The sequence below is a fragment of the Anthonomus grandis genome, chromosome 2 (assembly GCF_022605725.1).
Source record: "Anthonomus grandis grandis chromosome 2, icAntGran1.3, whole genome shotgun sequence".
NCBI lineage: Eukaryota > Metazoa > Arthropoda > Insecta > Coleoptera > Curculionidae > Anthonomus > Anthonomus grandis.
Genome location: NC_065547.1, coordinates 31391108 through 31405884, shown reverse-complemented (window position 1 = coordinate 31405884; position 14777 = coordinate 31391108). Strand labels below are relative to the sequence as shown.

Sequence of the window (14777 nt, the reverse complement as noted above, 5' to 3'; positions counted from 1 at the left end):
TCAGCGTAAAGATGGTAATTGCAAAACTGAAGACTGTCAATAAAATTACAAGTATAAATTGTATAAAGGAGAGGACCCAATATGCTTCCTTGTGGTACCCCAGCAATAACTTGAAGACAGTCAGAAAGCCTGTCCCGATACATAACCTGCTGTGATCTATTTGCAAGGTATGATCTAATAAGCCGTGCAGATGACATACTAAAACCAATGTAATGGAAAATTGCTATGAGAATATGATGATTTACCATATCAAAAGCCTTACTATAGTCCAATAGGATTAAAGCACTTGTTTTCCCGTCATCAACCGACTTAATCAGATCATCTGTAACAGCTGCCATTGCGGAGGAGCAGCCAAATCCTGGGCGAAAACCAGATTGCTTTGAAGGAATGATATCAAACTCACCAATAAATGCTCTCACTTGACGTTCAAGTACCTTTTCGAAGATCTTCGACAGGGCCGGAAGAATGCTTATAGAACGCAAATGATTAAATTCAGTTGGTTCATTAACTTTAGGTAAGGGAATTACATATGCATGCTTCCAACGCTGTGGAAAATAGCCAATTTCAATGCAGACATTAATAATATGCGTGATGTAAGGAATAATACGAGGGCAACAAAGTTGAATTAGGTGGGCATTTATTTGATCAGACCCAAAAGCTTTGCTTTTAATGTCATATATAATTTTAGTGACTTCTGCCTCTACTACCGGTTCAAAAGTTAATATATTTGTTATACCTTCCTTAATGTGAGTACTATAAAAGTGAATTAGATCATTATTTAACGGATGAGTAACCTGTGTTGGATTAGCAAAAAACGAATTTATATTGTTTAGGTTTTCAGTTAAATGTTCAGGAATTCTATTATTATTCTTTGATCCTGTTAAATTAAGTTTCTGCAGCTCTGCCCATTTTTTCTTCACAGTTGAAATCAAAAATTTATCCCTCAAATAAGACCTCTTCTCAGCTCTTATAGCCCATGTTGTATAATTTCTCAATTGTTTGTAATAAGAAAAATGTGCTGGTAATTTTGATTTTTATAACGTCTTAAGGCAGTGTTACGTAGGTTCTATAGGAGTTTAATATTTTCAGTTATCCATGGCGCATAATTTTGTTTATTGCTAGTTTTAAAGGTTTTTATGGGAGCATGAATATCAAAAAGGTTCAAAATAAGAGAATTCAGATATTCTAACTTATCATCCATGTTTGGCATATACAAAATTTCATCCCAAGGACATATAGACAAATCACGACTAAAATCATTTAAATTAATATTCTTTAAAGGTCTATACTTAATAGTTCTCGACTCACATGCTTCTTTTGGAGTATTTATTTTTAAATAGGTGGCAAAATGATCAGCAATCTGAACTGTACTAACGCCAGAAGATTTAACAATTTTTGAATTACAAAATATAAGATCAATTAGAGATGCAGAGCGGTTAGTAATTCTAGTAGGTTCGTTTATAACTTGCGTTAATTCAAACACTTCTGCAATATTTTCCAGCTTTTTTGTATTATTAGAAGCCTGAAGCAAATTAATATTAAAGTCTCCAAAACATATAATATTTTCGTATTGAGAATAGAGGTTCGACATGCAGTTTTCAAAAAAGTCCAAGAAATCACCAATGTTACCATTTGGATGTCTGTATATTATTCCAAATTCCGTGTTTTCGTTCACTAGTAATTTATTTTTCAATATTTTTGCCTCGAAGTTCTTACTTTTGACTATTTTGAAATATTTATAGAGGATTTTTTGATCTTGCTGCTGCTCAACTGTAAGATCGTTAGATATAGTAACACCGGTACCCTTTAGTTTGCTAAGGTTTTGAAAAATTTGTTTCTTTACAGAAAATCTAAGAAATCTTATAATTACAGAACGGGTTCGTCCCTCAGTTATGGTTCCAATTCTGTATATATTATCTATATCTTGTGAGCTGATGTTCACAAGTAAGACCTTTTTAAATGTTTCCAAAACAAGCTTTTCCAATTTATCTTTATCTATACCGATTTATCTTTCCTGCTTCTTCACAACGTCTTAACCTTGCCTTGCAATTCAAATTTTCACTCTCCAACTCAGCAATTTTACCTTCCAACTCCTGTAGTCTTACACAGTATTCCCCCAGGTCCCTCTTTATCCCATGAATATCAGCCTTAATGTCAGTATTTTGTTGTTTTACTTTTAACAATAAATCAAAAATTTGCTGATTGCTAACAGACATCCTTGCGTAAGTGAGATAATATTCCGGCCAAGCCGTGATATAGTAGGCCTCTCTGCGACTGTTATCAACGACCTTGCTGTATTAGTAAAGGACACGCTCCGGGACTTTTGAATAATGGTGCGAGCAAAATTTGTTTTATTGCAATTTACGTACATAAGAAGTATCCAACACTTACAGTTTTTGGCACAAAATGATCCAAGTACACTAGGAACACTTGTTACTTAAAAAAATTGTTATTAATTAAACTAAAAACAACGAAATATTATCATTTATCAGAGAGCGAATATATAACAATGTTTATTATTTGAAACCTGCGTTATCTGCGAATGTTACATGTGACCTAAATCACATATTTTTTTAATGTAAAAAATATACTCAAGAAATCGAGATGCTAGTGGTTAATTTACGCGTGAAATGTAAAGTGGTTAGTCCATTTAATATTAAGCATTTATTGGCACTAGAAAATGCAAAAATATTTAATTATCTAATTACCTTCGTTAGAAATATAAGACTTAGTATTTAGTTTAGATTTTTAATTAGAATAGTTATCCTAGTTCCAAGTCTCATTCCCTTATGTTTCTGTAGTCGATATCCCTTGTATTGTATTGAGTCGCCCTGATAGACCCCAGCGGCGTAAAGTGTGTCTCACTGTCTTAAATGTTTTAGAATAGGATAATGTAGCTAAAAACCATCCTATAAATTATATATATCTTTAGATATTAAAAATAAGATAGCATTAAAAAAAAACATAATTTGCATAAAGGATAAAGAATATTACTATATCAATTATCAGAGTAGTAAGAAATATGCGATACGTAATAATGGCAAATCAAATAAAATATACAAATTGTAACTGGCTGCATGGTTAAATGTCACATGCCACAAAAAAAAAATTGAGTGGTTTATGACATAAAAAAAGGAATTTTCTTTTTTCGAAATTTTTCCGGTAAATTATAATAAAAGCAACTAAGCGTCCTAAATTGTCAGCATTTATTACCATAATGCATAATCGTAATGTTCATAGATTTTTCACAGTTGCTTTGACATAAAAATTATTTCTATCTTTTTTATATAAAATTTTCTTATAAATAACTTAAAAAAGCTTATAATTCTTCTGGTTAAAACCATTACTGCTTTTGAGATATTTACGATCAAAGTAAGTGAGATTGTAAATGAATAACTTATAAAAATATGATTTTTTTAAACTTTCAAGCTCTATATTTAGTAAACAGTTGGTCTAGTAAAAAAAATATTTTTTTATAGATAATTTTTATCTACAACTTTGGTCCATATCGTTTGGCTGATAACTTCATAACTTTGAGATATTTTACAAAAAAAGCCAAAAAGAATATACCATGGAAGTTCCACATACTCCCTACATATTATTTGTCTATAAGAAGATAAGCTTGAACAGAAGATTAATTTCAATAAACGTCATTTTTCTAACATAGAATATGCAAACGTGGTTTGTAATAAAGCTCCTAAACATGTTTTAGGAATATGCGACCCTTTAGTATTACTAAACTGCAGAGGTTCGGTTATCGTAGCATTCTATAGAACTCAAGAAAAGCCAAACTAACTTTCAGATAAAATATCAAAAGCAGACTCCGGTTATCTGCCCTGCTGGTCCGGAAACTACATTAAATCCGACCGGAAATCTCCGGAACATCTCGGCTAATGAAATAAAGACCGAAGTTTCCTTTTATAGGTAAAATAGTATTTTTAACAAACCAACTTTAGGGGCTTAAAAAAGTAACTTTTGATCCTACCAGAGGATTTTTATTCAACCGAATAAGAATCCATCGTATTCATAATCACTTAAGAAGTAATAAAAGTTAAACTTGCACGTGCAAATATGAAAACTAATTTGGTAAACCGTCTGCATTCTTAACCGCGCATAATTAACTCTTGCAAATTGGATGGTATAAGTTTCGACCGCAAAACTCTCAAACTCCTCCCCACTTTTTGCCGCAAGCCCCCCTCCTCACCACTTCTTCTAAATAAGATTAAACTTATTTTGATTGCAGTAAGCCACTTGAAATATGAAATTAGTAAAACTAAGGTTTGTAAGCTTGCGGATGAATTTTCGGAAAGTTTCGGGTGAGAGGGGATAGAGGGGATTGGGGAGAGGGGGGAGACCGGTTTAAAGTTTCGCTCACTTCGGGCTTAAAACGAATTAGGGCGGATTAAGTTGTGAAGTTTTAAAAGTTTTTATCCAAATTAACACATTAGAGGAAAAAGCGTGGCTGCTTTGTAAAAAATGCTCGGTTATTTAGAGTTACTTGGAAAGGGAATTTTTTAGAAAATGCAATGTTTTACCCTACGAATTTTATCTCCATAATGCGCCCGAGATAGAATACACCCCTTAAGATATAATAAAAAATGTTATAGAAATACTTAAAGGTAGTTTCAAATTTTTCATATATTTTGCTGTTACCTCAAAATAAAAAGAACTTTTTTAGAACTAATGATAAACCCAGAGTTTACGGTCTTCAACTACTGCTTTACCGTAAAATTCTTTATGCTTTGCATAAATCTCATTAGTTATTTAGTTACATATTTTCTTTTTCAAAAATAAAACAATAAATTTCGAAATCTACTAGATGAACAAAAACCGATTAGACCCTTAAATTTAAACAAATATTACTCAATTTAAATGATCTGGAAATTCCAAGAAGGTTACAATATTTATGATCTTTGAGATATAAATTAAATTTACCTTACAATAAAAAAGAGCAACTAATTAAAAATTTGATGATTAACTTACAATATATATTAAATAAGCAATATCATAGATAAGATATTTATTAAAAGTGATAAATCTTATTTGCTGGTAAGACATCAGCAGATAAGATTTTTAATAACAAATTATTAGAAATCCAAAAAAAAAACGTCGATGAGTCTTAGATTTATATTCTTAGTTTAAGCATTAAGTTAAAAGAGTTCCTTAATCAAAATAAAGAAGAGTGTCCGGAAAATCAATGATAATACTGAAGGGACTGATGAAAAACATAAAATGAAATGAAATGAAACCTTACTAAAAAATCGATGGTCTTCGAGATACTCTAGTGGAAGTCACCAAAATCAGATTCTTGGATCAGAACATTGAATCGATATTTTACTGATCAAAGACATTTTATTCTAAATTGAAGCTGTACTTATTTTTATTTTTAATACCTCAACTTTGACCCTTCATAGTGGACCAAAAAAATGTACGGCAACCTGGCTAATACCTTAACAAGTTGGCTTATTTAACCTACTTTTAAAATTACCTAATATTTTTTAAAAAACGGTTTACTATTATTAAAAGAGATAAATATAATAAGTGAAAGATAAATTTGAACAAATTTTTAAGGTATGTTTAAAATGTTTTTATTTGACTCAAGAATTATAAAATCAAGAGGTATATCTTATCAGTATAGCAAAAAACAACAAACATTTTTGAAATTTATTTTGTTTACAGTATTCCGTGAACTAACTACTTTTTTGCTTTTATCCTAACGTTTCCGTTATTTTTTGCTTTGGGTTTGTTTTTGAGGTAATTTTTCTGTGGACTGTGTTTTTTGAGCTGTTTGTTTTATTGATTAGTCATTTATTATGCCCTTGCCGTATACCGCCGAAGAGTATGCAAACATGCATCTCATTTATGATGAATGCAGAGGAAATGCTCTAGCAGCATTTAATCTTTATCCAGAAAGATATCCAAATTTGGCCCGATATCCTGATGATCGTGTATTTAATAATGTTACGCCACGTTCTACATGGAACCATTTGGACTTGGAATGGGAAATTTCTTATCAGAAGTATGTGCAGATTTGTTATGCTCTAATTGATAAATTGCCATTTGAAATTCCGTTTTGTAAAAAATATGCTGACGATATTGTAACAGTTGTTTCAAGAAATCAATGCTTAACCATTCGAACCATATTCAACAGTTATCATCCAAACCTTAGTTTACGTTTGAAAAGGAAAATAATAATCAAATATACTTTCTTAATGTTTTACTCATTAGAAAAGGAAATTGAATTTTATAGACTGGCTTGTACCACAGACAACTCAATTTTATCATCATCCTGACACAATCAGGGTTTAGATCGAACCACAGTTGTTGTACGGCATTGGTATCTGTAACTGATGATATTTTATCAGCATTTGATTCCAATAAACTAACATTACTGGGGATGATTGACTATAGCAAGGCTTTTGATACTCTGAGCCATAATCTTATAATAAATATTTTGTCATTTGTTGGTTTAGGGTTTAGGAAGCATGCGTGTTGATTGCTAATTATCTTAGAGATAGGTATCAAGCTGTTTATTATAATGGGATAGATTCTAGTTTTTTAGAGATTTCTTTTGAGGTACCCCAGGTCTCCATAGGGGGCAAGGGTAGCCGTAAGAATAATAGAAAATTTTATAGTATTATAGGGACTTAATTCATATTAACGAGCCTATAAAATACGTCGAGCACGGCAAGAGCTTGGGTTTGATTCTGAATAGACAGCAGGTAAATTCATGTATTCAAAAAGAATTTTTACACCTTAAAAAAATTTATCCACATCGCTACGTTTTAAATAGAAAAACAAAAATTGTACTGTGTGATTCGCTGGTCATAGCTTAAGCATTGCGATGCAGTGTATGGTCCATGCTTGAGAACTTCTGAAGGGAGTAGAATTCAGAAACTCCAAAATGCGTGCTTTAGATTAATATATGGTATAAGGAAGCACAACCCCATAAAATACGAGCTTAAGGAAACCAGGTGGTTGACTATGCACAGCAGACGGATTTTTCACGTATCTTCAATGTTTTTTAAAATAATTAATTTAAGATTCACTAATTCAAGATCACCTTACTTATATAATAAAATAAAATTTCTCAGAGATGGTCACAATATTAATACCCGGTATAAAGGAAGACTAATTACCTCCGCTTCACTCAACCAAAACTTATAAAAGATCATTTTCCTATCAAACTTCAAAAATTATGAATAGCTGCCAAACTAATATCGAAAATATTTCTAGCTTATATTCTTTTAAAAATACATTTTTAAGAAATTACTGCAGGAACAATTTTATTCATCATTGCAATAATAAAATAATAACAAAAACAATTAATGCAATAGACTATATTATAATATACATATGTACATATAACAGACTGTATCTTTTGCTTTGTAATGTGTTTTGTTGGTGGGGTTTTGTTGATTTGCTTTTTGTTGGTATTTTGTTTGTTGTTTGAAATATCTTCTTGCTACATGCAAATGATCCTATTTTTACCCTTAACGTTAAACTAAGAGCTGCGCCAGATACTTGCTTTGCTCGAAAAATACTTAATTTGCTCATACTTTTAAAGCAGCCCGAGGTGGAAAAGAAAACGCCTAGATAATTATACTTACTCACAATTTCTAGTTCGTTACCTCTCACGCAAAAACGGATAGCAAGTTTTATTCGAGACCTGTTAAAACTTAAGACCTTTGACATAGATTCGTTTATTTTAAGTTGGTTTTGGATTGCGTAATCGTTAAGAATGTTAAGTTTCCGCTCAAGATCAACTTGCGAATCACTGAGCAGAACCAGGTCATTAGCATATAGAAGCAGTGTATGCCGCTCATCCCCTGAGTCAAGAAAAAATGTTTAATATCGGAAATGAGGTTAAAGAGCAATGAGTTTAATGATTCACCCTGTAGTACACCTAAGATAATTTTAAACTCTTTTGTAAAGCTATCCTTAATCGTCAAACAACCTTAATCGTCGCAACCTCATACAATTCCTTTATTATTATAATAAACTTAGCACTAATGCCCATGCTGTACAACTTATTCCAGAGAAGGGAATGAGGAATTAAGTCAAAAAGACAACAAATCTATAAAAGCACCTAATATTTTTCTTTTTCCTAATCGAAGTTGGTTCTGGATCACGGAGTATAGAGTGAAAATATTGTTCTGGCACCCACGTTTTTATTCTGAAACCTGATTTAGACTCGGGCATTACTTTATTTTGATCCAACCAAACAGTGAGTCTGTTTTGTAAGACTTGTGTAAACAGCTTGAACTAACAGTTTACCAACGCAGTAAATCTATAATTACCTGGATCCTTAAAATCGCCTTTTTTAAATAGCATGGAAAATGTGACTTGACCTCAAATCTGAGGTAATGAGCAAGTACCAATAATCTTTGTAAATAAAAAATGATGATATCATCTCCAGTTCTGTGGTAAGTTTTAAAAAAATTCATATGATTTCAAAATCTCATATGACATACAGCTTTAAAATGCTTCGTTAATTAATATATTCTTTAATTTTTATTACACAGAGTGATTGAGAAAGGGAATCTTTATATCTTTATATATATTATTATTCATAATTCATTGATTAACAAAGCTCTACAGGTAAAACCCAATTAGAAAAGCAGGGAATACGTACTTAATAAAGTACTTAGAAAAGTACTATAAATTTCAAATCAAACAAGCTGCTAAATAAAAAAAAATAATAAAAAAGTATATTTAAATATATCTACATACAATTAGCCTATAATAATATATGACATATCAGATCACAAATCAAAAAAAGTCACAAGAGAAAATATAGGGAAAAAATGGCTTTGTCTGTAAGAATAGGGAAAATTGGGTTAAAATGTTTTTGTGTTAAAAGACGTCAAATGCATTTTATGCGTATTATATGTTCGGCACATTACGTGTATTGGCAAAGAATATAATTTATTTGTCCTTGCTTTTGATAAAGCAAAGGTGTAATTATGACCAGAGAATAAGCCCGGAATTAAGAATTTTATATTTTATACAAAAGAGTAGAGCAGTCATCTTGGTTGTTTAGTAGCTTAAACAAGAATACGTGTGAAAAATAGCTTCCCCGCATTGAGTGATCGCAGAGCAAATACTTTCAGAATATCATCTTCTGGACATCCCTAAGCTGGATAAACACCATCAGTTTTAAAATACAAAAACAATAGAAATCTTTTTTTCACTCTGTGGAGTAGTTGAAAATATGTATTATACTCCGGAGAACAGACAACTGAGGCATATTCTAATTTCAATCTAACAAATAAAAAAGAATAATGCTTTTAGTGTCTCTATTAAGTCCGGCAATCAAACTGAGGGTTTTGTATATTTTAGAAAACTATTTTTCGTAGTGCTTTGCGACTGTTAATGTGGAATCAATGATTATGCCCAAGTCATGGAAAAACTCGGATCTAGTTAGTTCTGACGATGATTTTACAATGAGCAAGAATTTCTAAGCATTTAACGAAGTTCTTAATGATTATTATCGGTCTTTAATTGGTGAGATCCATCATATCATTCAGAATAAATTGAGTTGACAAATACTAACTGAAAAGAAAATTGGGTGGAAGGAAGTGCCTTGGAAAGGACAGTAGCACAGTTTCCTAAAAGAAAAGCTGACAAGTTATCTGGATCACTTGTCTTTTTATTTTTCATGGATCTTAAAATGCGAAAAACATAATTTTCTTAAAAAGATTAGATATCAATAGTAGGATAAATTGTTTTTGACGTATCAATAAAATTGTCTATTTATTAAAAGAAATTCCGACTGATTTAATTATTCTGATATTATTGATTTACGATCTGAGCAGGGAAGCGTTTATAGTTATAGGTGCAGAATTTGTTCGATTGTTTCCTAAGTTGCTCTTTAGTTTAATATATTACTTGTTTACTACTATTATCAATCTTTATTTTAGTCCTTAATGTAGAAAAAAATAAGTATATACATATATAATAATTAATCGCATTGTATATATGCCTAAGAAGTAATTCAATTCACGTTTTTATACATGATAAAAATATTTGCTGAATATCGTTTTATGGAAGTTAGGAATTTATTTCAAAACGAATGGTGATATAAGGAATATATTAAAAAAATAAATGTGGTTTAAGTATGTTGATGAGTCAAATCAAATATTAGTGTTACTGTTAGGACTTAAGGAATGAAAGAAGGTGTTGGTTTCAAATTTAGTTTGGTCATTAACGCAAGTGTAAACCGGTAATTTAATGGTTATATTTATTTCCAGTATTTCCAAGAGATCCAACTTTATACCCTTTTGACAAACGTGGAGCACCTCGGTATCTGCTTCAGGTTCAAACCTATGTCCAGCCTCAATAATATGATTGGCAAAAGGAGATGAGATATTGGTTATAATTTGCTTAATATTATTTTCAATGAGTTTACTATGTTTTTTAACTTTCCTGTCGATTTTCATTCTCGATAATGACATTTTAGTTTTTAAACACCACATCTTAGCAACTTGATGCGATCGGTTACCAAAATATGATATACTTCGGTAAGCGTCTTTTTAAATATTACCTTATTAAATATTTGCTTATTTAAATGTTTAAGATGTTTATAATAAAGAGCGTTTATTATTTTGTCAGGATAACCATTGTTCCAGGCAATAAAAAAATATATTACATTGTGTTTTAAAATGTTTTTGGGCGAAAGGGATATTACAAAGATGGTTGAAAAGTGAATTAAATGCGGAAAACTTTTGATTAACTGGATGGTTTAAAAAAAAGGGTATAACGTTATCCACGGCCGGCCGTTGGTTTTCTATAGTTTTCAAACTCGAGTTTCATTTTGTTTGTTTTTTTAATTAAAACGTTTAGAAAGGATGCCCGATTGTTCCTGTTGTCATATGCCTGAAATTTCAGTAAGTCCTTACGGGAACCGATGAGGACTGTAAGGCTGGTCGTCCATTGGAAGCGTAGTCGCGCGACTCGAAGATAGAGCTTATACGGCCGTGTATGGGCGATCATGAGACTGAGCAACTGGTATCATTCACTGCAGGCGACTCTATACTATTTAGTTCGCAACTGTTATCATCGGAAGAAAGTGTGCTTTGTAAAATCGTGTGAAATTGATTTGCAACACATGTACTTTTTGGAACAACCTTACATAATAAGGCGTTTGAGAGCTCGTCGTGATAAGAAGAGACGTTTGTGGTAGATAAATGAAATACTTAGTAGAAGAAATTTACTGGAAAAATTCCAGCACCTGCATGACGATTTACTAAATAATCCGCACAAATTCTTTGATTATTACCGGATGAGTCTAGACACATTTCAGTACATTTTGAGTACTATAGAGTCATCGATCGCCAAAGATTCAAATTTCAGGGAGACAATAAGACCTGTGGAACGATTAAGTGTGACTTTCAGGTTAGTAAAGTTATTCAATTGTCATACATTTTTATTAGTTTAAATTGAACAAAAAACAAGTAACAACCATCTATCATGAAAAGGAAATGAAAAAAGTACATATTAGTACCAGACAATATGCAAACTTTTTATAATTCTTATTGCCCCTGATTGGTATTGTATTAGCCTACATAATCTGAAAAGTTCCCGAAATATTGTCGCAAGCCAGAATTAATCTCGCGTGGAGGTGAGTTAGACGTTTGAATTGTCCATGAGGGTCCACTTGTTTCGCTGGTCCAAGGCGAATGTACCGGTGTTGTGTAGAGAGATGATATTTGAGGATCTGTTGTTTTGCTCTCCTTCCTCAATAAGAATTTGCTGAACGTTATTTCTTACATTGAATTTGCAGTGCTCTGGAACTTTTTTTAGGTATGGAAGAAGACTAACCAAAAACTGGTAGTCGCTGTCTCCTTCTTTGTTAACAGCATGTTCGGTAAATAACTGTAACTTAGGCCTCTCGATTTCTAGAAATTTATATTCAACAGTATTCCTGTACGGTCTGCCGGTTTTTTTTTACGTTTAGGATTGCTAGTTGTAGATGTTGTTAGAGGACCAACAGGACGAACGTCAGCATTATCTGGTTGTGTATCATACTGTTTTCTACGCATTTGATGGTTGCTTGCAAGTACTGGGAGTTCTATCTTTCTGGTTTCGCTCGATGACATTTTAACTTCTCTTTGATCAGTGACCTGCACAGAACACACGAACCGAAACGCGATGAATAATTTTATGGCGTCTTCGATTGATATTGATGCGATTACAAGCGACTAATCCCATTCATGGGGGCATCGGTCGCCAGTCGCTCAAGGTCGTTTACAGTGGATGTTGTTATTGTGTTTTACTTACATTTCATTTGTTGGGATCAGTCGCTTGTATAGCTTACGTTAAAAAACGAATATGCCCAGCCAATGAGAGCATTCCGGCATTACAAAGGCGTGGCTTGCATACCGCCAAAATTCAAAATACGAATTTTTCAATGCATTTAGTTGAACAGCGAGATTTGTCATCTCTGACCTATATATTTGCTAATATAGGACTTGGTTTTGTTTGCAATAAAGAAATATTTGTAGCTATTATAGACTAGTAAATTAATGATTTTATTTATATATATTTACAGCGTAATCAAGATTTTTAAGAATATGAAAATAACTAATTTATAAATTGTTGCCAAATTGATTTTCATAGATATTTACGTAGTGCCTTATTGAAATCATTTTATTATGGTAGCGATAGAGGTATGAATGCAATATCCATGATCACTATAGATAGATGTTGGATAGGGTCAGAAATAAAAAAAGAGAAACCAGTCATTCTCAGGATACTAGAATGACTGGTAGAAAGTCTAGGTTTCGTTAGTTGAAGTTTAAACGTAGGTAATAGAGAACCGAGTACGGTGGGGTTCCTGTGTTCCTGTGTTAATCAGTAAATAAGTACAAATGCATGAGTGAGTACGGTGTATATAAAACGCATTAAACAATCCAAAAATATTGGCATTATTATTAAAGTGTGTATTTTTTGTTTGGTAATTTAGCTTATTTTAAAGATGTTTTTTCTGGTATATTAAAACTTAGTGTGAGATTACCCCTTACATGTCGTATTCCTATGATAGATACCTATAATTTATAATTTTAATAGTATAATAATTGTCAACAAACGTTTGAAGTTTATTTAAATAGCCAATTATACATTACTTAGGATATTGAAATATGTGGATCAGAGAATATCGAATGGGTAGATGATAAAGATTGCTAGGCGATGACTAACTAAAATTATATTAATTGCCAAGGAAAAAAAACCATATAAATAACGTATATACTTTTATTTAACGACTAAATTCAATATATATTACAAATAATCCTATATAAAAAATATGTTTGTTTCTTTTAATTTTTGTATAACTGTTTAGGTATTGTTTTAAAAAAAATCATTAGAGTAATGCATCATCATAGTGGCTATAAGAAGTAAATATTCCATAAATATTTTGAGGCAGCTTACTTGCTGAGTAGTTTTCAGTAAGACAATTCGAAAATTATTTAAATCATTGTGATAACAATGATATTACTTTGAAATTAAAGATTTGCCATCATATTTATCAAATATCTTAATGGCAACTAGCTTACTGAAATGTTTTAAATTTAACCAAATATACTTTAATTTTTATAATAACTCTATACTATATTAGGATTAGTTAAAATGTATTACATTATATTATATCAACAACTTAAAACTAAAATGATAGAGAAGAAACTAAATCCATCACTTCTTTAGCTAGCTTTGTCATCTCTGCTGATCACGTACAACCCAACAAATTTTTCTTGTAGTACCATGAAAAAAAAATTACTGTTCTGTATACATTTTAATAAATAAATATACTAACAGAGGTTCTGCCCCTTATCATTCCATCACCGTTTTAAAGCAATTTCAGCAGTAGCAGGCGCCCTAAAAATATTATACTTAAATAGCAATCCAAATTTAAGTACATTTGAAAATTTACCTAGCAAATAAGTAAAATACCAATAAGCTAAAATAGTCTCAAGATAAGAGATTGGTACTTATATACATAGGTAGAAGCAAAACACCTAAAGTGAAACCTCTTAAAATTGATATCTTTTGGTGCAGGATCGCATCAAAACCCTTAAAGAGTAAAGATAAATAGAACACACAAATACTGAATAATTAATACAGCATCATATTTAAGCTACATACATACCTACAAAGATAAAATATAGACTAAACTTATCTAAACTTACTTTTGATTTCAATAGTACATTTTTTTTCAATTTTTCTTTTTTTTTCAAATCATAGCTTTAAGCTTTCTTATTCCATCGCTTTATTTTTGAAATTGTTGAATTGAGTCATAAATGTAGCAAAATCATTTTCATCTATAAATATTATATATATTATAAAGTATATATAATATATATATTATAAAGTTATACCATAGCTACACAGCTGGCTGCGTAATCTAAAAAAACCGTAAAATATGTAATAAATAGAGAGGCAAACTATATTTTAGGTAAACTACTTCTCGCTTTTCTTCAAACTAAAACCGAACTATAGACAAAACATTATCCTCTTCGTCTTTAGTTGGGGAACCTAAAATTTAAATTCTTTTAATTTCTTCTTCATAATTCCATTCATGTACAAAGTAAGCAAAATCGTTATCATTCAGTACAAGATAAGTTGGTACAAGCTAATTTATTTGACTAGTTGCTATATATACATATATATGTATTTACCGGGTGGTGCGTCGCCGAACGGAACATAGGAAATCCCATGTAAATTTTAAGGGAGTCAATTATTGGCTTCCCTGTACATTTTACAGAAAAAATGTAAGATAA

At 31.2% G+C, this 14777-nt stretch overlaps 1 pseudogene; it reads right to left on the bottom strand.

Annotated features, from left to right (window-relative positions):
- Nucleotides 1–313: 313 nt before the first annotated feature.
- Nucleotides 314–12101, bottom strand: LOC126750146 (uncharacterized; annotated as a pseudogene).
- Between the last annotated feature and the right edge of the window lie 2676 nt (nucleotides 12102–14777).